Genomic DNA, 26,685 nt, shown 5'->3' with positions numbered 1-26,685 from the left:
AGTGTTCCAGCAGAGGGAGACAACGTTTCAGAAAAGGCATTGTAGCAAACCAAAAAAGAAATTTTAAGCGCAGCAGAGTAACCAGCTCACATACCTGTTAGCTCAGGTGAGTTTAAAAGGCTGCTGTTGATAACAAGGGCATTTGCTAAATAGATGGTGTGTGTGCAACAATATACTGAAAGGTCAATTATATTGTGCAGCTTATCTCACCACCTGTAGTTATTTAGGTGAAAGCTCCAAAATGCTTGCCTAATATGTCTGTTTATCCAAAAGGAAGTATAGAGGGAGAGCTAGATAGATAGCATTGCATTACATTACATTACATGGCAATGCAATGCACAGTTGCTGAAGTTGAACCAAAATGAGCTTGTCATCTGGCTTCTGCAACTTTTAACATGAAAAATCCAATGAGGAGAAGAAAAGCAAAGCCAAAGAGTCCATCCCAAAATCCGACAAACAAGCAAAATGAACAAAAAGCATTGAATTCAATTCTTTCTGATTTTAGAAACTGCATTAAAGAAGGGGTGCACCGGTCCTGGAGATACTGCAATACCAGGTCAATGCGTGGAGTGGACAGAGCAAGCTCTTTTTCCATCTCCCTGTTCTAAAAATCCATTTAATATATGGTCCCCAGATAGGGGACGTATCAGATATTAAACTGATAAGAACAGATACTACACTTGATCTTAGCCTAAAGGCCGAGAAGCGATAACCAGAATTGGTTTCCGACTACGGTGCCACCCAAGGATTCTGAAAAGTCCATTTGTGGAGATGGCCACCTGGACTCCCGTTAAGAAGACATGCTGTCAACCTCTAGATCCCTCACATGCCTGCACTTTTCGGCTTGCTGCTGCTGCAATCCACGCGTTTTAGATCTGCATAAATCCACCTCTTTTAGCACAGTACCCTCAACCCCCGGCTGTTCCCACCCGCCTCAACACCGTTGGAAGGGAGGAGAACCAATTAAGGCGGGGGGGGGGGTGGAACGAGCAGCTGTCTACCCTTAGCAGGAGGGTTGCTGATTAATTACCTCTCCTGCTGCTGCTGCTGCTGGCTGTCCAGCAGCAGACTGAAGGTGGCTGCTGCTGTGCGCAGGTATATAAAGGCTCAGAGCCTATTATGACACGCGCAGCCAGCGTTCCATTGCCACATTCCGTCTACTGCAGGCGGGATACCTGGATGGCTGAATGTCACTGAGAAGCTCACAGAGACCGCCATAAGCAACAGTTTAAAAGAATGCCACAGACTAATCAACCAAACTTTTTGGGTTGGTTTCTCTTTTATAGTCTGCAGGCATTAAATGAAAGAAGTCAGTGTTCCAGCAGAGGGAGACAACGTTTCAGAAAAGGCATTGTAGCAAACCAAAAAAGAAATTTTAAGCGCAGCAGAGTAACCAGCTCACATACCTGTTAGCTCAGGTGAGTTTAAAAGGCTGCTGTTGATAACAAGGGCATTTGCTAAATAGATGGTGTGTGTGCAACAATATACTGAAAGGTCAATTATATTGTGCAGCTTATCTCACCACCTGTAGTTATTTAGGTGAAAGCTCCAAAATGCTTGCCTAATATGTCTGTTTATCCAAAAGGAAGTATAGAGGGAGAGCTAGATAGATAGCATTGCATTACATTACATTACATGGCAATGCAATGCACAGTTGCTGAAGTTGAACCAAAATGAGCTTGTCATCTGGCTTCTGCAACTTTTAACATGAAAAATCCAATGAGGAGAAGAAAAGCAAAGCCAAAGAGTCCATCCCAAAATCCGACAAACAAGCAAAATGAACAAAAAGCATTGAATTCAATTCTTTCTGATTTTAGAAACTGCATTAAAGAAGGGGTGCACCGGTCCTGGAGATACTGCAATACCAGGTCAATGCGTGGAGTGGACAGAGCAAGCTCTTTTTCCATCTCCCTGTTCTAAAAATCCATTTAATATATGGTCCCCAGATAGGGGACGTATCAGATATTAAACTGATAAGAACAGATACTACACTTGATCTTAGCCAAAAGGCCGAGAAGCGATAACCAGAATTGGTTTACGACTACGGTGCCACCCAAGGATTCTGAAAAGTCCATTTGTGGAGATGGCCACCTGGACTCCCGTTAAGAAGACATGCTGTCAACCTCTAGATCCCTCACATGCCTGCACTTTTCGGCTTGCTGCTGCTGCAATCCACGCGTTTTAGATCTGCATAACTCCACCTCTTTTAGCACAGTACCCTCAACCCCCGGCTGTTCCCACCCGCCTCAACACCGTTGGAAGGGAGGAGAACAAATTAAGGCGGGGGGGGGGGGTGGAACGAGCAGCTGTCTACCCTTAGCAGGAGGGTTGCTGATTAATTACCTCTCCTGCTGCTGCTGCTGCTGCTGGCTGTCCAGCAGCAGACTGAAGGTGGCTGCTGCTGTGCGCAGGTATATAAAGGCTCAGAGCCTATTATGACACGCGCAGCCAGCGTTCCATTGCCACATTCCGCCTACTGCAGGCGGGATACCTGGATGGCTGAATGTCACTGAGAAGCTCACAGAGACCGCCATAAGCAACAGTTTAAAAGAATGCCACAGACTAATCAACCAAACTTTTTGGGTTGGTTTCTCTTTTATAGTCTGCAGGCATTAAATGAAAGAAGTCAGTGTTCCAGCAGAGGGAGACAACGTTTCAGAAAAGGCATTGTAGCAAACCAAAAAAGAAATTTTAAGCGCAGCAGAGTAACCAGCTCACATACCTGTTAGCTCAGGTGAGTTTAAAAGGCTGCTGTTGATAACAAGGGCATTTGCTAAATAGATGGTGTGTGTGCAACAATATACTGAAAGGTCAATTATATTGTGCAGCTTATCTCACCACCTGTAGTTATTTAGGTGAAAGCTCCAAAATGCTTGCCTAATATGTCTGTTTATCCAAAAGGAAGTATAGAGGGAGAGCTAGATAGATAGCATTGCATTACATTACATTACATGGCAATGCAATGCACAGTTGCTGAAGTTGAACCAAAATGAGCTTGTCATCTGGCTTCTGCAACTTTTAACATGAAAAATCCAATGAGGAGAAGAAAAGCAAAGCCAAAGAGTCCATCCCAAAATCCGACAAACAAGCAAAATGAACAAAAAGCATTGAATTCAATTCTTTCTGATTTTAGAAACTGCATTAAAGAAGGGGTGCACCGGTCCTGGAGATACTGCAATACCAGGTCAATGCGTGGAGTGGACAGAGCAAGCTCTTTTTCCATCTCCCTGTTCTAAAAATCCATTTAATATATGGTCCCCAGATAGGGGACGTATCAGATATTAAACTGATAAGAACAGATACTACACTTGATCTTAGCCAAAAGGCCGAGAAGCGATAACCAGAATTGGTTTCCGACTACGGTGCCACCCAAGGATTCTGAAAAGTCCATTTGTGGAGATGGCCACCTGGACTCCCGTTAAGAAGACATGCTGTCAACCTCTAGATCCCTCACATGCCTGCACTTTTCGGCTTGCTGCTGCTGCAATCCACACGTTTTAGATCTGCATAACTCCACCTCTTTTAGCACAGTACCCTCAACCCCCGGCTGTTCCCACCCGCCTCAACACCGTTGGAAGGGAGGAGAACAAATTAAGGCGGGGGGGGGGGTGGAACGAGCAGCTGTCTACCCTTAGCAGGAGGGTTGCTGATTAATTACCTCTCCTGCTGCTGCTGCTGCTGCTGGCTGTCCAGCAGCAGACTGAAGGTGGCTGCTGCTGTGCGCAGGTATATAAAGGCTCAGAGCCTATTATGACACGCGCAGCCAGCGTTCCATTGCCACATTCCGCCTACTGCAGGCGGGATACCTGGATGGCTGAATGTCACTGAGAAGCTCACAGAGACCGCCATAAGCAACAGTTTAAAAGAATGCCACAGACTAATCAACCAAACTTTTTGGGTTGGTTTCTCTTTTATAGTCTGCAGGCATTAAATGAAAGAAGTCAGTGTTCCAGCAGAGGGAGACAACGTTTCAGAAAAGGCATTGTAGCAAACCAAAAAAGAAATTTTAAGCGCAGCAGAGTAACCAGCTCACATACCTGTTAGCTCAGGTGAGTTTAAAAGGCTGCTGTTGATAACAAGGGCATTTGCTAAATAGATGGTGTGTGTGCAACAATATACTGAAAGGTCAATTATATTGTGCAGCTTATCTCACCACCTGTAGTTATTTAGGTGAAAGCTCCAAAATGCTTGCCTAATATGTCTGTTTATCCAAAAGGAAGTATAGAGGGAGAGCTAGATAGATAGCATTGCATTACATTACATTACATGGCAATGCAATGCACAGTTGCTGAAGTTGAACCAAAATGAGCTTGTCATCTGGCTTCTGCAACTTTTAACATGAAAAATCCAATGAGGAGAAGAAAAGCAAAGCCAAAGAGTCCATCCCAAAATCCGACAAACAAGCAAAATGAACAAAAAGCATTGAATTCAATTCTTTCTGATTTTAGAAACTGCATTAAAGAAGGGGTGCACCGGTCCTGGAGATACTGCAATACCAGGTCAATGCGTGGAGTGGACAGAGCAAGCTCTTTTTCCATCTCCCTGTTCTAAAAATCCATTTAATATATGGTCCCCAGATAGGGGACGTATCAGATATTAAACTGATAAGAACAGATACTACACTTGATCTTAGCCAAAAGGCCGAGAAGCGATAACCAGAATTGGTTTCCGACTACGGTGCCACCCAAGGATTCTGAAAAGTCCATTTGTGGAGATGGCCACCTGGACTCCCGTTAAGAAGACATGCTGTCAACCTCTAGATCCCTCACATGCCTGCACTTTTCGGCTTGCTGCTGCTGCAATCCACGCGTTTTAGATCTGCATAACTCCACCTCTTTTAGCACAGTACCCTCAACCCCCGGCTGTTCCCACCCGCCTCAACACCGTTGGAAGGGAGGAGAACCAATAAAGGCGGGGGGGGGGGGGTGGAACGAGCAGCTGTCTACCCTTAGCAGGAGGGTTGCTGATTAATTACCTCTCCTGCTGCTGCTGCTGCTGGCTGTCCAGCAGCAGACTGAAGGTGGCTGCTGCTGTGCGCAGGTATATAAAGGCTCAGAGCCTATTATGACACGCGCAGCCAGCGTTCCATTGCCACATTCCGTCTACTGCAGGCGGGATACCTGGATGGCTGAATGTCACTGAGAAGCTCACAGAGACCGCCATAAGCAACAGTTTAAAAGAATGCCACAGACTAATCAACCAAACTTTTTGGGTTGGTTTCTCTTTTATAGTCTGCAGGCATTAAATGAAAGAAGTCAGTGTTCCAGCAGAGGGAGACAACGTTTCAGAAAAGGCATTGTAGCAAACCAAAAAAGAAATTTTAAGCGCAGCAGAGTAACCAGCTCACATACCTGTTAGCTCAGGTGAGTTTAAAAGGCTGCTGTTGATAACAAGGGCATTTGCTAAATAGATGGTGTGTGTGCAACAATATACTGAAAGGTCAATTATATTGTGCAGCTTATCTCACCACCTGTAGTTATTTAGGTGAAAGCTCCAAAATGCTTGCCTAATATGTCTGTTTATCCAAAAGGAAGTATAGAGGGAGAGCTAGATAGATAGCATTGCATTACATTACATTACATGGCAATGCAATGCACAGTTGCTGAAGTTGAACCAAAATGAGCTTGTCATCTGGCTTCTGCAACTTTTAACATGAAAAATCCAATGAGGAGAAGAAAAGCAAAGCCAAAGAGTCCATCCCAAAATCCGACAAACAAGCAAAATGAACAAAAAGCATTGAATTCAATTCTTTCTGATTTTAGAAACTGCATTAAAGAAGGGGTGCACCGGTCCTGGAGATACTGCAATACCAGGTCAATGCGTGGAGTGGACAGAGCAAGCTCTTTTTCCATCTCCCTGTTCTAAAAATCCATTTAATATATGGTCCCCAGATAGGGGACGTATCAGATATTAAACTGATAAGAACAGATACTACACTTGATCTTAGCCAAAAGGCCGAGAAGCGATAACCAGAATTGGTTTCCGACTACGGTGCCACCCAAGGATTCTGAAAAGTCCATTTGTGGAGATGGCCACCTGGACTCCCGTTAAGAAGACATGCTGTCAACCTCTAGATCCCTCACATGCCTGCACTTTTCGGCTTGCTGCTGCTGCAATCCACGCGTTTTAGATCTGCATAACTCCACCTCTTTTAGCACAGTACCCTCAACCCCCGGCTGTTCCCACCCGCCTCAACACCGTTGGAAGGGAGGAGAACAAATTAAGGCGGGGGGGGGGTGGAACGAGCAGCTGTCTACCCTTAGCAGGAGGGTTGCTGATTAATTACCTCTCCTGCTGCTGCTGCTGCTGCTGGCTGTCCAGCAGCAGACTGAAGGTGGCTGCTGCTGTGCGCAGGTATATAAAGGCTCAGAGCCTATTATGACACGCGCAGCCAGCGTTCCATTGCCACATTCCGTCTACTGCAGGCGGGATACCTGGATGGCTGAATGTCACTGAGAAGCTCACAGAGACCGCCATAAGCAACAGTTTAAAAGAATGCCACAGACTAATCAACCAAACTTTTTGGGTTGGTTTCTCTTTTATAGTCTGCAGGCATTAAATGAAAGAAGTCAGTGTTCCAGCAGAGGGAGACAACGTTTCAGAAAAGGCATTGTAGCAAACCAAAAAAGAAATTTTAAGCGCAGCAGAGTAACCAGCTCACATACCTGTTAGCTCAGGTGAGTTTAAAAGGCTGCTGTTGATAACAAGGGCATTTGCTAAATAGATGGTGTGTGTGCAACAATATACTGAAAGGTCAATTATATTGTGCAGCTTATCTCACCACCTGTAGTTATTTAGGTGAAAGCTCCAAAATGCTTGCCTAATATGTCTGTTTATCCAAAAGGAAGTATAGAGGGAGAGCTAGATAGATAGCATTGCATTACATTACATTACATGGCAATGCAATGCACAGTTGCTGAAGTTGAACCAAAATGAGCTTGTCATCTGGCTTCTGCAACTTTTAACATGAAAAATCCAATGAGGAGAAGAAAAGCAAAGCCAAAGAGTCCATCCCAAAATCCGACAAACAAGCAAAATGAACAAAAAGCATTGAATTCAATTCTTTCTGATTTTAGAAACTGCATTAAAGAAGGGGTGCACCGGTCCTGGAGATACTGCAATACCAGGTCAATGCGTGGAGTGGACAGAGCAAGCTCTTTTTCCATCTCCCTGTTCTAAAAATCCATTTAATATATGGTCCCCAGATAGGGGACGTATCAGATATTAAACTGATAAGAACAGATACTACACTTGATCTTAGCCAAAAGGCCGAGAAGCGATAACCAGAATTGGTTTCCGACTACGGTGCCACCCAAGGATTCTGAAAAGTCCATTTGTGGAGATGGCCACCTGGACTCCCGTTAAGAAGACATGCTGTCAACCTCTAGATCCCTCACATGCCTGCACTTTTCGGCTTGCTGCTGCTGCAATCCACGCGTTTTAGATCTGCATAACTCCACCTCTTTTAGCACAGTACCCTCAACCCCCGGCTGTTCCCACCCGCCTCAACACCGTTGGAAGGGAGGAGAACCAATAAAGGCGGGGGGGGGGGGTGGAACGAGCAGCTGTCTACCCTTAGCAGGAGGGTTGCTGATTAATTACCTCTCCTGCTGCTGCTGCTGGCTGTCCAGCAGCAGACTGAAGGTGGCTGCTGCTGTGCGCAGGTATATAAAGGCTCAGAGCCTATTATGACACGCGCAGCCAGCGTTCCATTGCCACATTCCGTCTACTGCAGGCGGGATACCTGGATGGCTGAATGTCACTGAGAAGCTCACAGAGACCGCCATAAGCAACAGTTTAAAAGAATGCCACAGACTAATCAACCAAACTTTTTGGGTTGGTTTCTCTTTTATAGTCTGCAGGCATTAAATGAAAGAAGTCAGTGTTCCAGCAGAGGGAGACAACGTTTCAGAAAAGGCATTGTAGCAAACCAAAAAAGAAATTTTAAGCGCAGCAGAGTAACCAGCTCACATACCTGTTAGCTCAGGTGAGTTTAAAAGGCTGCTGTTGATAACAAGGGCATTTGCAAAATAGATGGTGTGTGTGCAACAATATACTGAAAGGTCAATTATATTGTGCAGCTTATCTCACCACCTGTAGTTATTTAGGTGAAAGCTCCAAAATGCTTGCCTAATATGTCTGTTTATCCAAAAGGAAGTATAGAGGGAGAGCTAGATAGATAGCATTGCATTACATTACATTACATGGCAATGCAATGCACAGTTGCTGAAGTTGAACCAAAATGAGCTTGTCATCTGGCTTCTGCAACTTTTAACATGAAAAATCCAATGAGGAGAAGAAAAGCAAAGCCAAAGAGCCCATCCCAAAATCCGACAAACAAGCAAAATGAACAAAAAGCATTGAATTCAATTCTTTCTGATTTTAGAAACTGCATTAAAGAAGGGGTGCACCGGTCCTGGAGATACTGCAATACCAGGTCAATGCGTGGAGTGGACAGAGCAAGCTCTTTTTCCATCTCCCTGTTCTAAAAATCCATTTAATATATGGTCCCCAGATAGGGGACGTATCAGATATTAAACTGATAAGAACAGATACTACACTTGATCTTAGCCAAAAGGCCGAGAAGCGATAACCAGAATTGGTTTCCGACTACGGTGCCACCCAAGGATTCTGAAAAGTCCATTTGTGGAGATGGCCACCTGGACTCCCGTTAAGAAGACATGCTGTCAACCTCTAGATCCCTCACATGCCTGCACTTTTCGGCTTGCTGCTGCTGCAATCCACGCGTTTTAGATCTGCATAACTCCACCTCTTTTAGCACAGTACCCTCAACCCCCGGCTGTTCCCACCCGCCTCAACGCCGTTGGAAGGGAGGAGAACCAATTAAGGCGGGGGGGGGGGGGGGTGGAACGAGCAGCTGTCTACCCTTAGCAGGAGGGTTGCTGATTAATTACCTCTCCTGCTGCTGCTGCTGCTGGCTGTCCAGCAGCAGACTGAAGGTGGCTGCTGCTGTGCGCAGGTATATAAAGGCTCAGAGCCTATTATGACACGCGCAGCCAGCGTTCCATTGCCACATTCCGTCTACTGCAGGCGGGATACCTGGATGGCTGAATGTCACTGAGAAGCTCACAGCGACCGCCATAAGCAACAGTTTAAAAGAATGCCACAGACTAATCAACCAAACTTTTTGGGTTGGTTTCTCTTTTATAGTCTGCAGGCATTAAATGAAAGAAGTCAGTGTTCCAGCAGAGGGAGACAACGTTTCAGAAAAGGCATTGTAGCAAACCAAAAAAGAAATTTTAAGCGCAGCAGAGTAACCAGCTCACATACCTGTTAGCTCAGGTGAGTTTAAAAGGCTGCTGTTGATAACAAGGGCATTTGCTAAATAGATGGTGTGTGTGCAACAATATACTGAAAGGTCAATTATATTGTGCAGCTTATCTCACCACCTGTAGTTATTTAGGTGAAAGCTCCAAAATGCTTGCCTAATATGTCTGTTTATCCAAAAGGAAGTATAGAGGGAGAGCTAGATAGATAGCATTGCATTACATTACATTACATGGCAATGCAATGCACAGTTGCTGAAGTTGAACCAAAATGAGCTTGTCATCTGGCTTCTGCAACTTTTAACATGAAAAATCCAATGAGGAGAAGAAAAGCAAAGCCAAAGAGTCCATCCCAAAATCCGACAAACAAGCAAAATGAACAAAAAGCATTGAATTCAATTCTTTCTGATTTTAGAAACTGCATTAAAGAAGGGGTGCACCGGTCCTGGAGATACTGCAATACCAGGTCAATGCGTGGAGTGGACAGAGCAAGCTCTTTTTCCATCTCCCTGTTCTAAAAATCCATTTAATATATGGTCCCCAGATAGGGGACGTATCAGATATTAAACTGATAAGAACAGATACTACACTTGATCTTAGCCAAAAGGCCGAGAAGCGATAACCAGAATTGGTTTCCGACTACGGTGCCACCCAAGGATTCTGAAAAGTCCATTTGTGGAGATGGCCACCTGGACTCCCGTTAAGAAGACATGCTGTCATCCTCTAGATCCCTCACATGCCTGCACTTTTCGGCTTGCTGCTGCTGCAATCCACGCGTTTTAGATCTGCATAACTCCACCTCTTTTAGCACAGTACCCTCAACCCCCGGCTGTTCCCACCCGCCTCAACACCGTTGGAAGGGAGGAGAACCAATTAAGGCGGGGGGGGGGTGGAACGAGCAGCTGTCTACCCTTAGCAGGAGGGTTGCTGATTAATTACCTCTCCTGCTGCTGCTGCTGCTGCTGGCTGTCCAGCAGCAGACTGAAGGTGGCTGCTGCTGTGCGCAGGTATATAAAGGCTCAGAGCCTATTATGACACGCGCAGCCAGCGTTCCATTGCCACATTCCGTCTACTGCAGGCGGGATACCTGGATGGCTGAATGTCACTGAGAAGCTCACAGAGACCGCCATAAGCAACAGTTTAAAAGAATGCCACAGACTAATCAACCAAACTTTTTGGGTTGGTTTCTCTTTTATAGTCTGCAGGCATTAAATGAAAGAAGTCAGTGTTCCAGCAGAGGGAGACAACGTTTCAGAAAAGGCATTGTAGCAAACCAAAAAAGAAATTTTAAGCGCAGCAGAGTAACCAGCTCACATACCTGTTAGCTCAGGTGAGTTTAAAAGGCTGCTGTTGATAACAAGGGCATTTGCTAAATAGATGGTGTGTGTGCAACAATATACTGAAAGGTCAATTATATTGTGCAGCTTATCTCACCACCTGTAGTTATTTAGGTGAAAGCTCCAAAATGCTTGCCTAATATGTCTGTTTATCCAAAAGGAAGTATAGAGGGAGAGCTAGATAGATAGCATTGCATTACATTACATTACATGGCAATGCAATGCACAGTTGCTGAAGTTGAACCAAAATGAGCTTGTCATCTGGCTTCTGCAACTTTTAACATGAAAAATCCAATGAGGAGAAGAAAAGCAAAGCCAAAGAGTCCATCCCAAAATCCGACAAACAAGCAAAATGAACAAAAAGCATTGAATTCAATTCTTTCTGATTTTAGAAACTGCATTAAAGAAGGGGTGCACCGGTCCTGGAGATACTGCAATACCAGGTCAATGCGTGGAGTGGACAGAGCAAGCTCTTTTTCCATCTCCCTGTTCTAAAAATCCATTTAATATATGGTCCCCAGATAGGAGACGTATCAGATATTAAACTGATAAGAACAGATACTACACTTGATCTTAGCCAAAAGGCCGAGAAGCGATAACCAGAATTGGTTTCCGACTACGGTGCCACCCAAGGATTCTGAAAAGTCCATTTGTGGAGATGGCCACCTGGACTCCCGTTAAGAAGACATGCTGTCAACCTCTAGATCCCTCACATGCCTGCACTTTTCGGCTTGCTGCTGCTGCAATCCACGCGTTTTAGATCTGCATAACTCCACCTCTTTTAGCACAGTACCCTCAACCCCCGGCTGTTCCCACCCGCCTCAACACCGTTGGAAGGGAGGAGAACCAATTAAGGCGGGGGGGGGGGGTGGAACGAGCAGCTGTCTACCCTTAGCAGGAGGGTTGCTGATTAATTACCTCTCCTGCTGCTGCTGCTGCTGGCTGTCCAGCAGCAGACTGAAGGTGGGTGCTGCTGTGCGCAGGTATATAAAGGCTCAGAGCCTATTATAACATGCGCAGCCAGCGTTCCATTGCCACATTCCGTCTACTGCAGGCGGGATACCTGGATGGCTGAATGTCACTGAGAAGCTCACAGAGACCGCCATAAGCAACAGTTTAAAAGAATGCCACAGACTAATCAACCAAACTTTTTGGGTTGGTTTCTCTTTTATAGTCTGCAGGCATTAAATGAAAGAAGTCAGTGTTCCAGCAGAGGGAGACAACGTTTCAGAAAAGGCATTGTAGCAAACCAAAAAAGAAATTTTAAGCGCAGCAGAGTAACCAGCTCACATACCTGTTAGCTCAGGTGAGTTTAAAAGGCTGCTGTTGATAACAAGGGCATTTGCTAAATAGATGGTGTGTGTGCAACAATATACTGAAAGGTCAATTATATTGTGCAGCTTATCTCACCACCTGTAGTTATTTAGGTGAAAGCTCCAAAATGCTTGCCTAATATGTCTGTTTATCCAAAAGGAAGTATAGAGGGAGAGCTAGATAGATAGCATTGCATTACATTACATTACATGGCAATGCAATGCACAGTTGCTGAAGTTGAACCAAAATGAGCTTGTCATCTGGCTTCTGCAACTCTTAACATGAAAAATCCAATGAGGAGAAGAAAAGCAAAGCCAAAGAGTCCATCCCAAAATCCGACAAACAAGCAAAATGAACAAAAAGCATTGAATTCAATTCTTTCTGATTTTAGAAACTGCATTAAAGAAGGGGTGCACCGGTCCTGGAGATACTGCAATACCAGGTCAATGCGTGGAGTGGACAGAGCAAGCTCTTTTTCCATCTCCCTGTTCTAAAAATCCATTTAATATATGGTCCCCAGATAGGGGACGTATCAGATATTAAACTGATAAGAACAGATACTACACTTGATCTTAGCCAAAAGGCCGAGAAGCGATAACCAGAATTGGTTTCCGACTACGGTGCCACCCAAGGATTCTGAAAAGTCCATTTGTGGAGATGGCCACCTGGACTCCCGTTAAGAAGACATGCTGTCAACCTCTAGATCCCTCACATGCCTGCACTTTTCGGCTTGCTGCTGCTGCAATCCACGCGTTTTAGATCTGCATAACTCCACCTCTTTTAGCACAGTACCCTCAACCCCCGGCTGTTCCCACCCGCCTCAACACCGTTGGAAGGGAGGAGAACCAATTAAGGCGGGGGGGGGGTGGAACGAGCAGCTGTCTACCCTTAGCAGGAGGGTTGCTGATTAATTACCTCTCCTGCTGCTGCTGCTGCTGGCTGTCCAGCAGCAGACTGAAGGTGGCTGCTGCTGTGCGCAGGTATATAAAGGCTCAGAGCCTATTATGACACGCGCAGCCAGCGTTCCATTGCCACATTCCGTCTACTGCAGGCGGGATACCTGGATGGCTGAATGTCACTGAGAAGCTCACAGAGACCGCCATAAGCAACAGTTTAAAAGAATGCCACAGACTAATCAACCAAACTTTTTGGGTTGGTTTCTCTTTTATAGTCTGCAGGCATTAAATGAAAGAAGTCAGTGTTCCAGCAGAGGGAGACAACGTTTCAGAAAAGGCATTGTAGCAAACCAAAAAAGAAATTTTAAGCGCAGCAGAGTAACCAGCTCACATACCTGTTAGCTCAGGTGAGTTTAAAAGGCTGCTGTTGATAACAAGGGCATTTGCTAAATAGATGGTTTGTGTGCAACAATATACTGAAAGGTCAATTATATTGTGCAGCTTATCTCACCACCTGTAGTTATTTAGGTGAAAGCTCCAAAATGCTTGCCTAATATGTCTGTTTATCCAAAAGGAAGTATAGAGGGAGAGCTAGATAGATAGCATTGCATTACATTACATTACATGGCAATGCAATGCACAGTTGCTGAAGTTGAACCAAAATGAGCTTGTCATCTGGCTTCTGCAACTTTTAACATGAAAAATCCAATGAGGAGAAGAAAAGCAAAGCCAAAGAGTCCATCCCAAAATCCGACAAACAAGCAAAATGAACAAAAAGCATTGAATTCAATTCTTTCTGATTTTAGAAACTGCATTAAAGAAGGGGTGCACCGGTCCTGGAGATACTGCAATACCAGGTCAATGCGTGGAGTGGACAGAGCAAGCTCTTTTTCCATCTCCCTGTTCTAAAAATCCATTTAATATATGGTCCCCAGATAGGGGACGTATCAGATATTAAACTGATAAGAACAGATACTACACTTGATCTTAGCCAAAAGGCCGAGAAGCGATAACCAGAATTGGTTTCCGACTACGGTGCCACCCAAGGATTCTGAAAAGTCCATTTGTGGAGATGGCCACCTGGACTCCCGTTAAGAAGACATGCTGTCAACCTCTAGATCCCTCACATGCCTGCACTTTTCGGCTTGCTGCTGCTGCAATCCACGCGTTTTAGATCTGCATAACTCCACCTCTTTTAGCACAGTACCCTCAACCCCCGGCTGTTCCCACCCGCCTCAACACCGTTGGAAGGGAGGAGAACCAATTAAGGCGGGGGGGGGGGGTGGAACGAGCAGCTGTCTACCCTTAGCAGGAGGGTTGCTGATTAATTACCTCTCCTGCTGCTGCTGCTGCTGGCTGTCCAGCAGCAGACTGAAGGTGGCTGCTGCTGTGCGCAGGTATATAAAGGCTCAGAGCCTATTATGACACGCGCAGCCAGCGTTCCATTGCCACATTCCGTCTACTGCAGGCGGGATACCTGGATGGCTGAATGTCACTGAGAAGCTCACAGAGACCGCCATAAGCAACAGTTTAAAAGAATGCCACAGACTAATCAACCAAACTTTTTGGGTTGGTTTCTCTTTTATAGTCTGCAGGCATTAAATGAAAGAAGTCAGTGTTCCAGCAGAGGGAGACAACGTTTCAGAAAAGGCATTGTAGCAAACCAAAAAAGAAATTTTAAGCGCAGCAGAGTAACCAGCTCACATACCTGTTAGCTCAGGTGAGTTTAAAAGGCTGCTGTTGATAACAAGGGCATTTGCTAAATAGATGGTGTGTGTGCAACAATATACTGAAAGGTCAATTATATTGTGCAGCTTATCTCACCACCTGTAGTTATTTAGGTGAAAGCTCCAAAATGCTTGCCTAATATGTCTGTTTATCCAAAAGGAAGTATAGAGGGAGAGCTAGATAGATAGCATTGCATTACATTACATTACATGGCAATGCAATGCACAGTTGCTGAAGTTGAACCAAAATGAGCTTGTCATCTGGCTTCTGCAACTTTTAACATGAAAAATCCAATGAGGAGAAGAAAAGCAAAGCCAAAGAGTCCATCCCAAAATCCGACAAACAAGCAAAATGAACAAAAAGCATTGAATTCAATTCTTTCTGATTTTAGAAACTGCATTAAAGAAGGGGTGCACCGGTCCTGGAGATACTGCAATACCAGGTCAATGCGTGGAGTGGACAGAGCAAGCTCTTTTTCCATCTCCCTGTTCTAAAAATCCATTTAATATATGGTCCCCAGATAGGGGACGTATCAGATATTAAACTGATAAGAACAGATACTTCACTTGATCTTAGCCAAAAGGCCGAGAAGCGATAACCAGAATTGGTGTCCGACTACGGTGCCACCCAAGGATTCTGAAAAGTCCATTTGTGGAGATGGCCACCTGGACTCCCGTTAAGAAGACATGCTGTCAACCTCTAGATCCCTCACATGCCTGCACTTTTCGGCTTGCTGCTGCTGCAATCCACGCGTTTTAGATCTGCATAACTCCACCTCTTTTAGCACAGTACCCTCAACCCCCGGCTGTTCCCACCCGCCTCAACACCGTTGGAAGGGAGGAGAACCAATTAAGGCGGGGGGGGGGTGTGGAACGAGCAGCTGTCTACCCTTAGCAGGAGGGTTGCTGATTAATTACCTCTCCTGCTGCTGCTGCTGCTGGCTGTCCAGCAGCAGACTGAAGGTGGCTGCTGCTGTGCGCAGGTATATAAAGGCTCAGAGCCTATTATGACACGCGCAGCCAGCGTTCCATTGCCACATTCCGTCTACTGCAGGCGGGATACCTGGATGGCTGAATGTCACTGAGAAGCTCACAGAGACCGCCATAAGCAACAGTTTAAAAGAATGCCACAGACTAATCAACCAAACTTTTTGGGTTGGTTTCTCTTTTATAGTCTGCAGGCATTAAATGAAAGAAGTCAGTGTTCCAGCAGAGGGAGACAACGTTTCAGAAAAGGCATTGTAGCAAACCAAAAAAGAAATTTTAAGCGCAGCAGAGTAACCAGCTCACATACCTGTTAGCTCAGGTGAGTTTAAAAGGCTGCTGTTGATAACAAGGGCATTTGCTAAATAGATGGTGTGTGTGCAACAATATACTGAAAGGTCAATTATATTGTGCAGCTTATCTCACCACCTGTAGTTATTTAGGTGAAAGCTCCAAAATGCTTGCCTAATATGTCTGTTTATCCAAAAGGAAGTATAGAGGGAGAGCTAGATAGATAGCATTGCATTACATTACATTACATGGCAATGCAATGCACAGTTGCTGAAGTTGAACCAAAATGAGCTTGTCATCTGGCTTCTGCAACTTTTAACATGAAAAATCCAATGAGGAGAAGAAAAGCAAAGCCAAAGAGTCCATCCCAAAATCCGACAAACAAGCAAAATGAACAAAAAGCATTGAATTCAATTCTTTCTGATTTTAGAAACTGCATTAAAGAAGGGGTGCACCGGTCCTGGAGATACTGCAATACCAGGTCAATGCGTGGAGTGGACAGAGCAAGCTCTTTTTCCATCTCCCTGTTCAAAAAATCCATTTAATATATGGTCCCCAGATAGGGGACGTATCAGATATTAAACTGATAAGAACAGATACTACACTTGATCTTAGCCAAAAGGCCGAGAAGCGATAACCAGAATTGGTTTCCGACTACGGTGCCACCCAAGGATTCTGAAAAGTCCATTTGTGGAGATGGCCACCTGGACTCCCGTTAAGAAGACATGCTGTCAACCTCTAGATCCCTCACATGCCTGCACTTTTCGGCTTGCTGCTGCTGCAATCCACGCGTTTTAGATCTGCATAACTCCACCTCTTTTAGCACAGTACCCTCAACCCCCGGCTGTTCCCACCCGCCTCAACACCGTTGGAAGGGAGGAGAACCAATTAAGGCGGGGGGGGGGGTGGAACGAGCAGCTGTCTACCCTTAGCAGGAGGGTTGCTGATTAATTACCTCTCCTGCTGCTGCTGCTGCTGGCTGTCCAGCAGCAGACTGAAGGTGGCTGCTGCTGTGCGCAGGTATATAAAGGCTCAGAGCCTATTATGACACGCGCAGCCAGCGTTCCATTGCCACATTCCTTCTACTGCAGGCGGGATACCTGGATGGCTGAATGTCACTGAGAAGCTCACAGAGACCGCCATAAGCAACAGTTTAAAAGAATGCCACAGACTAATCAACCAAACTTTTTGGGTTGGTTTCTCTTTTATAGTCTGCAGGCATTAAATGAAAGAAGTCAGTGTTCCAGCAGAGGGAGACAACGTTTCAGAAAAGGCATTGTAGCAAACCAAAAAAGAAATTTTAAGCGCAGCAGAGTAACCAGCTCACATACCTGTTAGCTCAGGTGAGTTTAAAAGGCTGCTGTTGATAACAAGGGCATTTGCTAAATAGATGGTGTGTGTGCAACAATATACTGAAAGGTCAATTATATTGTGCAGCTTATCTCACCACCTGTAGTTATTTAGGTGAAAGCTCGAAAATGCTTGCCTAATATGTATGTTTATCCAAAAGGAAGTATAGAGGGAGAGCTAGATAGATAGCATTGCATTACATTACATTACATGGCAATGCAATGCACAGTTGCTGAAGTTGAACCAAAATGAGCTTGTCATCTGGCTTCTGCAACTTTTAACATGAAAAATCCAATGAGGAGAAGAAAAGCAAAGCCAAAGAGTCCATCCCAAAATCCGACAAACAAGCAAAATGAACAAAAAGCATTGAATTCAATTCTTTCTGATTTTAGAAACTGCATTAAAGAAGGGGTGCACCGGTCCTGGAGATACTGCAATACCAGGTCAATGCGTGGAGTGGACAGAGCAAGCTCTTTTTCCATCTCCCTGTTCTAAAAATCCATTTAATATATGGTCCCCAGATAGGGGACGTATCAGATATTAAACTGATAAGAACAGATACTACACTTGATCTTAGCCAAAAGGCCGAGAAGCGATAACCAGAATTGGTTTCCGACTACGGTGCCACCCAAGGATTCTGAAAAGTCCATTTGTGGAGATGGCCACCTGGACTCCCGTTAAGAAGACATGCTGTCAACCTCTAGATCCCTCACATGCCTGCACTTTTCGGCTTGCTGCTGCTGCAATCCACGCGTTTTAGATCTGCATAACTCCACCTCTTTTAGCACAGTACCCTCAACCCCCGGCTGTTCCCACCCGCCTCAACACCGTTGGAAGGGAGGAGAACCAATTAAGGCGGGGGGGGTGGAACGAGCAGCTGTCTACCCTTAGCAGGAGGGTTGCTGATTAATTACCTCTCCTGCTGCTGCTGCTGCTGGCTGTCCAGCAGCAGACTGAAGGTGGCTGCTGCTGTGCGCAGGTATATAAATGCTCAGAGCCTATTATGACACGCGCAGCCAGCGTTCCATTGCCACATTCCGTCTACTGCAGGCGGGATACCTGGATGGCTGAATGTCACTGAGAAGCTCACAGAGACCGCCATAAGCAACAGTTTAAAAGAATGCCACAGACTAATCAACCAAACTTTTTGGGTTGGTTTCTCTTTTATAGTCTGCAGGCATTAAATGAAAGAAGTCAGTGTTCCAGCAGAGGGAGACAACGTTTCAGAAAAGGCATTGTAGCAAACCAAAAAAGAAATTTTAAGCGCAGCAGAGTAACCAGCTCACATACCTGTTAGCTCAGGTGAGTTTAAAAGGCTGCTGTTGATAACAAGGGCATTTGCTAAATAGATGGTGTGTGTGCAACAATATACTGAAAGGTCAATTATATTGTGCAGCTTATCTCACCACCTGTAGTTATTTAGGTGAAAGCTCCAAAATGCTTGCCTAATATGTCTGTTTATCCAAAAGGAAGTATAGAGGGAGAGCTAGATAGATAACATTGCATTACATTACATTACATGGCAATGCAATGCACAGTTGCTGAAGTTGAACCAAAATGAGCTTGTCATCTGGCTTCTGCAACTTTTAACATGAAAAATCCAATGAGGAGAAGAAAAGCAAAGCCAAAGAGTCCATCCCAAAATCCGACAAACAAGCAAAATGAACAAAAAGCATTGAATTCAATTCTTTCTGATTTTAGAAACTGCATTAAAGAAGGGGTGCACCGGTCCTGGAGATACTGCAATACCAGGTCAATGCGTGGAGTGGACAGAAGAAAGCTCTTTTTCCATCTCCCTGTTCTAAAAATCCATTTAATATATGGTCCCCAGATAGGGGACGTATCAGATATTAAACTGATAAGAACAGATACTACACTTGATCTTAGCCAAAAGGCCGAGAAGCGATAACCAGAATTGGTTTCCGACTACGGTGCCACCCAAGGATTCTGAAAAGTCCATTTGTGGAGATGGCCACCTGGACTCCCGTTAAGAAGACATGCTGTCAACCTCTAGATCCCTCACATGCCTGCACTTTTCGGCTTGCTGCTGCTGCAATCCACGCGTTTTAGATCTGCATAACTCCACCTCTTTTAGCACAGTACCCTCAACCCCCGGCTGTTCCCAGCCGCCTCAACACCGTTGGAAGGGAGGAGAACCAATTAAGGCGGGGGGGGGTGGAACGAGCAGCTGTCTACCCTTAGCAGGAGGGTTGCTGATTAATTACCTCTCCTGCTGCTGCTGCTGCTGGCTGTCCAGCAGCAGACTGAAGGTGGCTGCTGCTGTGCGCAGGTATATAAAGGCTCAGAGCCTATTATGACACGCGCAGCCAGCGTTCCATTGCCACATTCCGTCTACTGCAGGCGGGATACCTGGATGGCTGAATGTCACTGAGAAGCTCACAGAGACCGCCATAAGCAACAGTTTAAAAGAATGCCACAGACTAATCAACCAAACTTTTTGGGTTGGTTTCTCTTTTATAGTCTGCAGGCATTAAATGAAAGAAGTCAGTGTTCCAGCAGAGGGAGACAACGTTTCAGAAAAGGCATTGTAGCAAACCAAAAAAGAAATTTTAAGCGCAGCAGAGTAACCAGCTCACATACCTGTTAGCTCAGGTGAGTTTAAAAGGCTGCTGTTGATAACAAGGGCATTTGCTAAATAGATGGTGTGTGTGCAACAATATACTGAAAGGTCAATTATATTGTGCAGCTTATCTCACCACCTGTAGTTATTTAGGTGAAAGCTCCAAAATGCTTGCCTAATATGTCTGTTTATCCAAAAGGAAGTATAGAGGGAGAGCTAGATAGATAGCATTGCATTACATTACATTACATGGCAATGCAGTGCACAGTTGCTGAAGTTGAACCAAAATGAGCTTGTCATCTGGCTTCTGCAACTTTTAACATGAAAAATCCAATGAGGAGAAGAAAAGCAAAGCCAAAGAGTCCATCCCAAAATCCGACAAACAAGCAAAATGAACAAAAAGCATTGAATTCAATTCTTTCTGATTTTAGAAACTGCATTAAAGAAGGGGTGCACCGGTCCTGGAGATACTGCAATACCAGGTCAATGCGTGGAGTGGACAGAGCAAGCTCTTTTTCCATCTCCCTGTTCTAAAAATCCATTTAATATATGGTCCCCAGATAGGGGACGTATCAGATATTAAACTGATAAGAACAGATACTACACTTGATCTTAGCCAAAAGGCCGAGAAGCGATAACCAGAATTGGTTTCCGACTACGGTGCCACCCAAGGATTCTGAAAAGTCCATTTGTGGAGATGGCCACCTGGACTCCCGTTAAGAAGACATGCTGTCAACCTCTAGATCCCTCACATGCCTGCACTTTTCGGCTTGCTGCTGCTGCAATCCACGCGTTTTAGATCTGCATAACTCCACCTCTTTTAGCACAGTACCCTCAACCCCCGGCTGTTCCCACCCGCCTCAACACCGTTGGAAGGGAGGAGAACCAATTAAGGCAGGGGGGGGGGTGGAACGAGCAGCTGTCTACCCTTAGCAGGAGGGTTGCTGATTAATTACCTCTCCTGCTGCTGCTGCTGCTGGCTGTCCAGCAGCAGACTGAAGGTGGCTGCTGCTGTGCGCAGGTATATAAAGGCTCAGAGCCTATTATGACACGCGCAGCCAGCGTTCCATTGCCACATTCCGTCTACTGCAGGCGGGATACCTGGATGGCTGAATGTCACTGAGAAGCTCACAGAGACCGCCATAAGCAAAAGTTTAAAAGAATGCCACAGACTAATCAACCAAACTTTTTGGGTTGGTTTCTCTTTTATAGTCTGCAGGCATTAAATGAAAGAAGTCAGTGTTCCAGCAGAGGGAGACAACGTTTCAGAAAAGGCATTGTAGCAAACCAAAAAAGAAATTTTAAGCGCAGCAGAGTAACCAGCTCACATACCTGTTAGCTCAGGTGAGTTTAAAAGGCTGCTGTTGATAACAAGGGCATTTGCTAAATAGATGGTGTGTGTGCAACAATATACTGAAAGGTCAATTATATTGTGCAGCTTATCTCACCACCTGTAGTTATTTAGGTGAAAGCTCCAAAATGCTTGCCTAATATGTCTGTTTATCCAAAAGGAAGTATAGAGGGAGAGCTAGATAGATAGCATTGCATTACATTACATTACATGGCAATGCAATGCACAGTTGCTGAAGTTGAACCAAAATGAGCTTGTCATCTGGCTTCTGCAACTTTTAACATGAAAAATCCAATGAGGAGAAGAAAAGCAAAGCCAAAGAGTCCATCCCAAAATCCGACAAACAAGCAAAATGAACAAAAAGCATTGAATTCAATTCTTTCTGATATTAGAAACTGCATTAAAGAAGGGGTGCACCGGTCCTGGAGATACTGCAATACCAGGTCAATGCGTGGAGTGGACAGAGCAAGCTCTTTTTCCATCTCCCTGTTCTAAAAATCCATTTAATATATGGTCCCCAGATAGGGGACGTATCAGATATTAAACTGATAAGAACAGATACTACACTTGATCTTAGCCAAAAGGCCGAGAAGCGATAACCAGAATTGGTTTCCGACTACGGTGCCACCCAAGGATTCTGAAAAGTCCATTTGTGGAGATGGCCACCTGGACTCCCGTTAAGAAGACATGCTGTCAACCTCTAGATCCCTCACATGCCTGCACTTTTCGGCTTGCTGCTGCTGCAATCCACGCGTTTTAGATCTGCATAACTCCACCTCTTTTAGCACAGTACCCTCAACCCCCGGCTGTTCCCACCCGCCTCAACACCGTTGGAAGGGAGGAGAACCAATTAAGGCGGGGGGGGGGGGTGGAACGAGCAGCTGTCTACCCTTAGCAGGAGGGTTGCTGATTAATTACCTCTCCTGCTGCTGCTGCTGCTGGCTGTCCAGCAGCAGACTGAAGGTGGCTGCTGCTGTGCGCAGGTATATAAAGGCTCAGAGCCTATTATGACACGCGCAGCCAGCGTTCCATTGCCACATTCCGTCTACTGCAGGCGGGATACCTGGATGGCTGAATGTCACTGAGAAGCTCACAGAGACCGCCATAAGCAACAGTTTAAAAGAATGCCACAGACTAATCAACCAAACTTTTTGGGTTGGTTTCTCTTTTATAGTCTGCAGGCATTAAATGAAAGAAGTCAGTGTTCCAGCAGAGGGAGACAACGTTTCAGAAAAGGCATTGTAGCAAACCAAAAAAGAAATTTTAAGCGCAGCAGAGTAACCAGCTCACATACCTGTTAGCTCAGGTGAGTTTAAAAGGCTGCTGTTGATAACAAGGGCATTTGCTAAATAGATGGTGTGTGTGCAACAATATACTGAAAGGTCAATTATATTGTGCAGCTTATCTCACCACCTGTAGTTATTTAGGTGAAAGCTCCAAAATGCTTGCCTAATATGTCTGTTTATCCAAAAGGAAGTATAGAGGGAGAGCTAGATAGATAGCATTGCATTACATTACATTACATGGCAATGCAATGCACAGTTGCTGAAGTTGAACCAAAATGAGCTTGTCATCTGGCTTCTGCAACTTTTAACATGAAAAATCCAATGAGGAGAAGAAAAGCAAAGCCAAAGAGTCCATCCCAAAATCCGACAAACAAGCAAAATGAACAAAAAGCATTGAATTCAATTCTTTCTGATTTTAGAAACTGCATTAAAGAAGGGGTGCACCGGTCCTGGAGATACTGCAATACCAGGTCAATGCGTGGAGTGGACAGAAGAAAGCTCTTTTTCCATCTCCCTGTTCTAAAAATCCATTTAATATATGGTCCCCAGATAGGGGACGTATCAGATATTAAACTGATAAGAACAGATACTACACTTGATCTTAGCCAAAAGGCCGAGAAGCGATAACCAGAATTGGTTTCCGACTACGGTGCCACCCAAGGATTCTGAAAAGTCCATTTGTGGAGATGGCCACCTGGACTCCCGTTAAGAAGACATGCTGTCAACCTCTAGATCCCTCACATGCCTGCACTTTTCGGCTTGCTGCTGCTGCAATCCACGCGTTTTAGATCTGCATAACTCCACCTCTTTTAGCACAGTACCCTCAACCCCCGGCTGTTCCCACCCGCCTCAACACCGTTGGAAGGGAGGAGAACCAATTAAGGCGGGGGGGGGGGGGTGGAACGAGCAGCTGTCTACCCTTAGCAGGAGGGTTGCTGATTAATTACCTCTCCTGCTGCTGCTGCTGCTGGCTGTCCAGCAGCAGACTGAAGGTGGCTGCTGCTGTGCGCAGGTATATAAAGGCTCAGAGCCTATTATGACACGCGCAGCCAGCGTTCCATTGCCACATTCCGTCTACTGCAGGCGGGATACCTGGATGGCTGAATGTCACTGAGAAGCTCACAGAGACCGCCATAAGCAACAGTTTAAAAGAATGCCACAGACTAATCAACCAAACTTTTTGGGTTGGTTTCTCTTTTATAGTCTGCAGGCATTAAATGAAAGAAGTCAGTGTTCCAGCAGAGGGAGACAACGTTTCAGAAAAGGCATTGTAGCAAACCAAAAAAGAAATTTTAAGCGCAGCAGAGTAACCAGCTCACATACCTGTTAGCTCAGGTGAGTTTAAAAGGCTGCTGTTGATAACAAGGGCATTTGCTAAATAGATGGTGTGTGTGCAACAATATACTGAAAGGTCAATTATATTGTGCAGCTTATCTCACCACCTGTAGTTATTTAGGTGAAAGCTCCAAAATGCTTGCCTAATATGTCTGTTTATCCAAAAGGAAGTATAGAGGGAGAGCTAGATAGATAGCATTGCATTACATTACATTACATGGCAATGCAATGCACAGTTGCTGAAGTTGAACCAAAATGAGCTTGTCATCTGGCTTCTGCAACTTTTAACATGAAAAATCCAATGAGGAGAAGAAAAGCAAAGCCAAAGAGTCCATCCCAAAATCCGACAAACAAGCAAAATGAACAAAAAGCATTGAATTCAATTCTTTCTGATTTTAGAAACTGCATTAAAGAAGGGGTGCACCGGTCCTGGAGATACTGCAATACCAGGTCAATGCGTGGAGTGGACAGAGCAAGCTCTTTTTCCATCTCCCTGTTCTAAAAATCCATTTAATATATGGTCCCCAGATAGGGGACGTATCAGATATTAAACTGATAAGAACAGATACTACACTTGATCTTAGCCAAAAGGCCGAGAAGCGATAACCAGAATTGGTTTCCGACTACGGTGCCACTCAAGGATTCTGAAAAGTCCATTTGTGGAGATGGCCACCTGGACTCCCGTTAAGAAGACATGCTGTCAACCTCTAGATCCCTCACATGCCTGCACTTTTCGGCTTGCTGCTGCTGCAATCCACGCGTTTTAGATCTGCATAACTCCACCTCTTTTAGTACAGTACCCTCAACCCCCGGCTGTTCCCACCCGCCTCAACACCGTTGGAAGGGAGGAGAACCAATTAAGGCGGGGGGGGGGGGTGGAACGAGCAGCTGTCTACCCTTAGCAGGAGGGTTGCTGATTAATTACCTCTCCTGCTGCTGCTGCTGCTGGCTGTCCAGCAGCAGACTGAAGGTGGCTGCTGCTGTGCGCAGGTATATAAAGGCTCAGAGCCTATTATGACACGCGCAGCCAGCGTTCCATTGCCACATTCCGTCTACTGCAGGCGGGATACCTGGATGGCTGAATGTCACTGAGAAGCTCACAGAGACCGCCATAAGCAACAGTTTAAAAGAATGCCACAGACTAATCAACCAAACTTTTTGGGTTGGTTTCTCTTTTATAGTCTGCAGGCATTAAATGAAAGAAGTCAGTGTTCCAGCAGAGGGAGACAACGTTTCAGAAAAGGCATTGTAGCAAACCAAAAAAGAAATTTTAAGCGCAGCAGAGTAACCAGCTCACATACCTGTTAGCTCAGGTGAGTTTAAAAGGCTGCTGTTGATAACAAGGGCATTTGCTAAATAGATGGTGTGTGTGCAACAATATACTGAAAGGTCAATTATATTGTGCAGCTTATCTCACCACCTGTAGTTATTTAGGTGAAAGCTCCAAAATGCTTGCCTAATATGTCTGTTTATCCAAAAGGAAGTATAGAGGGAGAGCTAGATAGATAGCATTGCATTACATTACATTACATGGCAATGCAATGCACAGTTGCTGAAGTTGAACCAAAATGAGCTTGTCATCTGGCTTCTGCAACTTTTAACATGAAAAATCCAATGAGGAGAAGAAAAGCAAAGCCAAAGAGTCCATCCCAAAATCCGACAAACAAGCAAAATGAACAAAAAGCATTGAATTCAATTCTTTCTGATTTTAGAAACTGCATTAAAGAAGGGGTGCACCGGTCCTGGAGATACTGCAATACCAGGTCAATGCGTGGAGTGGACAGAGCAAGCTCTTTTTCCATCTCCCTGTTCTAAAAATCCATTTAATATATGGTCCCCAGATAGGGGACGTATCAGATATTAAACTGATAAGAACAGATACTACACTTGATCTTAGCCAAAAGGCCGAGAAGCGATAACCAGAATTGGTTTCCGACTACGGTGCCACCCAAGGATTCTGAAAAGTCCATTTGTGGAGATGGCCACCTGGACTCCCGTTAAGAAGACATGCTGTCAACCTCTAGATCCCTCACATGCCTGCACTTTTCGGCTTGCTGCTGCTGCAATCCACGCGTTTTAGATCTGCATAACTCCACCTCTTTTAGTACAGTACCCTCAACCCCCGGCTGTTCCCACCCGCCTCAACACCGTTGGAAGGGAGGAGAACCAATTAAGGCGGGGGGGGGGGGGGTGGAACGAGCAGCTGTCTACCCTTAGCAGGAGGGTTGCTGATTAATTACCTCTCCTGCTGCTGCTGCTGCTGGCTGTCCAGCAGCAGACTGAAGGTGGCTGCTGCTGTGCGCAGGTATATAAAGGCTCAGAGCCTATTATGACACGCGCAGCCAGCGTTCCATTGCCACATTCCGTCTACTGCAGGCGGGATACCTGGATGGCTGAATGTCACTGAGAAGCTCACAGAGACCGCCATAAGCAACAGTTTAAAAGAATGCCACAGACTAATCAACCAAACTTTTTGGGTTGGTTTCTCTTTTATAGTCTGCAGGCATTAAATGAAAGAAGTCAGTGTTCCAGCAGAGGGAGACAACGTTTCAGAAAAGGCATTGTAGCAAACCAAAAAAGAAATTTTAAGCGCAGCAGAGTAACCAGCTCACATACCTGTTAGCTCAGGTGAGTTTAAAAGGCTGCTGTTGATAACAAGGGCATTTGCTAAATAGATGGTGTGTGTGCAACAATATACTGAAAGGTCAATTATATTGTGCAGCTTATCTCACCACCTGTAGTTATTTAGGTGAAAGCTCCAAAATGCTTGCCTAATATGTCTGTTTATCCAAAAGGAAGTATAGAGGGAGAGCTAGATAGATAGCATTGCATTACATTACATTACATGGCAATGCAATGCACAGTTGCTGAAGTTGAACCAAAATGAGCTTGTCATCTGGCTTCTGCAACTTTTAACATGAAAAATCCAATGAGGAGAAGAAAAGC

The 26,685-nt window shown here is 45.1% G+C and overlaps 20 non-coding genes across 20 annotated transcripts; all 20 read right to left on the bottom strand.

Annotated features, from left to right (window-relative positions):
• Window positions 1–519: 519 nt before the first annotated feature.
• Window positions 520–710, bottom strand: LOC141200479 (U2 spliceosomal RNA). Its single transcript, XR_012272199.1, has one exon. It is a non-coding gene; the product is annotated as a U2 spliceosomal RNA (small nuclear RNA).
• A 1,121-nt stretch (window positions 711–1,831) lies between these two features.
• On the bottom strand, window positions 1,832–2,022 carry LOC141201268 (U2 spliceosomal RNA). The gene has a single exon (XR_012272835.1). It is a non-coding gene; the product is annotated as a U2 spliceosomal RNA (small nuclear RNA).
• Window positions 2,023–3,147: 1,125 nt separating this feature from the next.
• On the bottom strand, window positions 3,148–3,338 carry LOC141201267 (U2 spliceosomal RNA). Its single transcript, XR_012272834.1, has one exon. It is a non-coding gene; the product is annotated as a U2 spliceosomal RNA (small nuclear RNA).
• Window positions 3,339–4,462: 1,124 nt separating this feature from the next.
• Window positions 4,463–4,653, bottom strand: LOC141201266 (U2 spliceosomal RNA). The gene has a single exon (XR_012272833.1). It is a non-coding gene; the product is annotated as a U2 spliceosomal RNA (small nuclear RNA).
• A 1,123-nt stretch (window positions 4,654–5,776) lies between these two features.
• On the bottom strand, window positions 5,777–5,967 carry LOC141201265 (U2 spliceosomal RNA). The gene has a single exon (XR_012272832.1). It is a non-coding gene; the product is annotated as a U2 spliceosomal RNA (small nuclear RNA).
• A 1,123-nt stretch (window positions 5,968–7,090) lies between these two features.
• LOC141201264 (U2 spliceosomal RNA) lies at window positions 7,091–7,281 on the bottom strand. The gene has a single exon (XR_012272831.1). It is a non-coding gene; the product is annotated as a U2 spliceosomal RNA (small nuclear RNA).
• Window positions 7,282–8,400: 1,119 nt separating this feature from the next.
• On the bottom strand, window positions 8,401–8,591 carry LOC141201263 (U2 spliceosomal RNA). Its single transcript, XR_012272830.1, has one exon. It is a non-coding gene; the product is annotated as a U2 spliceosomal RNA (small nuclear RNA).
• Window positions 8,592–9,716: 1,125 nt separating this feature from the next.
• On the bottom strand, window positions 9,717–9,907 carry LOC141201262 (U2 spliceosomal RNA). The gene has a single exon (XR_012272829.1). It is a non-coding gene; the product is annotated as a U2 spliceosomal RNA (small nuclear RNA).
• Window positions 9,908–11,030: 1,123 nt separating this feature from the next.
• Window positions 11,031–11,221, bottom strand: LOC141200460 (U2 spliceosomal RNA). The gene has a single exon (XR_012272180.1). It is a non-coding gene; the product is annotated as a U2 spliceosomal RNA (small nuclear RNA).
• A 1,122-nt stretch (window positions 11,222–12,343) lies between these two features.
• On the bottom strand, window positions 12,344–12,534 carry LOC141201261 (U2 spliceosomal RNA). Its single transcript, XR_012272828.1, has one exon. It is a non-coding gene; the product is annotated as a U2 spliceosomal RNA (small nuclear RNA).
• A 1,120-nt stretch (window positions 12,535–13,654) lies between these two features.
• LOC141201260 (U2 spliceosomal RNA) lies at window positions 13,655–13,845 on the bottom strand. Its single transcript, XR_012272827.1, has one exon. It is a non-coding gene; the product is annotated as a U2 spliceosomal RNA (small nuclear RNA).
• A 1,122-nt stretch (window positions 13,846–14,967) lies between these two features.
• On the bottom strand, window positions 14,968–15,158 carry LOC141200541 (U2 spliceosomal RNA). Its single transcript, XR_012272259.1, has one exon. It is a non-coding gene; the product is annotated as a U2 spliceosomal RNA (small nuclear RNA).
• Window positions 15,159–16,280: 1,122 nt separating this feature from the next.
• Window positions 16,281–16,471, bottom strand: LOC141201329 (U2 spliceosomal RNA). The gene has a single exon (XR_012272892.1). It is a non-coding gene; the product is annotated as a U2 spliceosomal RNA (small nuclear RNA).
• Window positions 16,472–17,592: 1,121 nt separating this feature from the next.
• On the bottom strand, window positions 17,593–17,783 carry LOC141201259 (U2 spliceosomal RNA). Its single transcript, XR_012272826.1, has one exon. It is a non-coding gene; the product is annotated as a U2 spliceosomal RNA (small nuclear RNA).
• A 1,118-nt stretch (window positions 17,784–18,901) lies between these two features.
• LOC141200776 (U2 spliceosomal RNA) lies at window positions 18,902–19,093 on the bottom strand. Its single transcript, XR_012272486.1, has one exon. It is a non-coding gene; the product is annotated as a U2 spliceosomal RNA (small nuclear RNA).
• Window positions 19,094–20,212: 1,119 nt separating this feature from the next.
• LOC141201257 (U2 spliceosomal RNA) lies at window positions 20,213–20,403 on the bottom strand. The gene has a single exon (XR_012272824.1). It is a non-coding gene; the product is annotated as a U2 spliceosomal RNA (small nuclear RNA).
• A 1,121-nt stretch (window positions 20,404–21,524) lies between these two features.
• Window positions 21,525–21,715, bottom strand: LOC141201256 (U2 spliceosomal RNA). Its single transcript, XR_012272823.1, has one exon. It is a non-coding gene; the product is annotated as a U2 spliceosomal RNA (small nuclear RNA).
• Window positions 21,716–22,837: 1,122 nt separating this feature from the next.
• Window positions 22,838–23,029, bottom strand: LOC141200774 (U2 spliceosomal RNA). The gene has a single exon (XR_012272484.1). It is a non-coding gene; the product is annotated as a U2 spliceosomal RNA (small nuclear RNA).
• A 1,123-nt stretch (window positions 23,030–24,152) lies between these two features.
• Window positions 24,153–24,343, bottom strand: LOC141201255 (U2 spliceosomal RNA). The gene has a single exon (XR_012272822.1). It is a non-coding gene; the product is annotated as a U2 spliceosomal RNA (small nuclear RNA).
• Window positions 24,344–25,465: 1,122 nt separating this feature from the next.
• LOC141201254 (U2 spliceosomal RNA) lies at window positions 25,466–25,656 on the bottom strand. Its single transcript, XR_012272821.1, has one exon. It is a non-coding gene; the product is annotated as a U2 spliceosomal RNA (small nuclear RNA).
• Between the last annotated feature and the right edge of the window lie 1,029 nt (window positions 25,657–26,685).

This window comes from Phyllobates terribilis, unplaced genomic scaffold (assembly GCF_046119375.1).
Source record: "Phyllobates terribilis strain yellow unplaced genomic scaffold, ASM4611937v1 Scaffold_108__1_contigs__length_5656254, whole genome shotgun sequence".
NCBI classification, from domain to species: domain Eukaryota; kingdom Metazoa; phylum Chordata; class Amphibia; order Anura; family Dendrobatidae; genus Phyllobates; species Phyllobates terribilis.
This window is presented reverse-complemented; position numbering and strand designations above follow the sequence as displayed.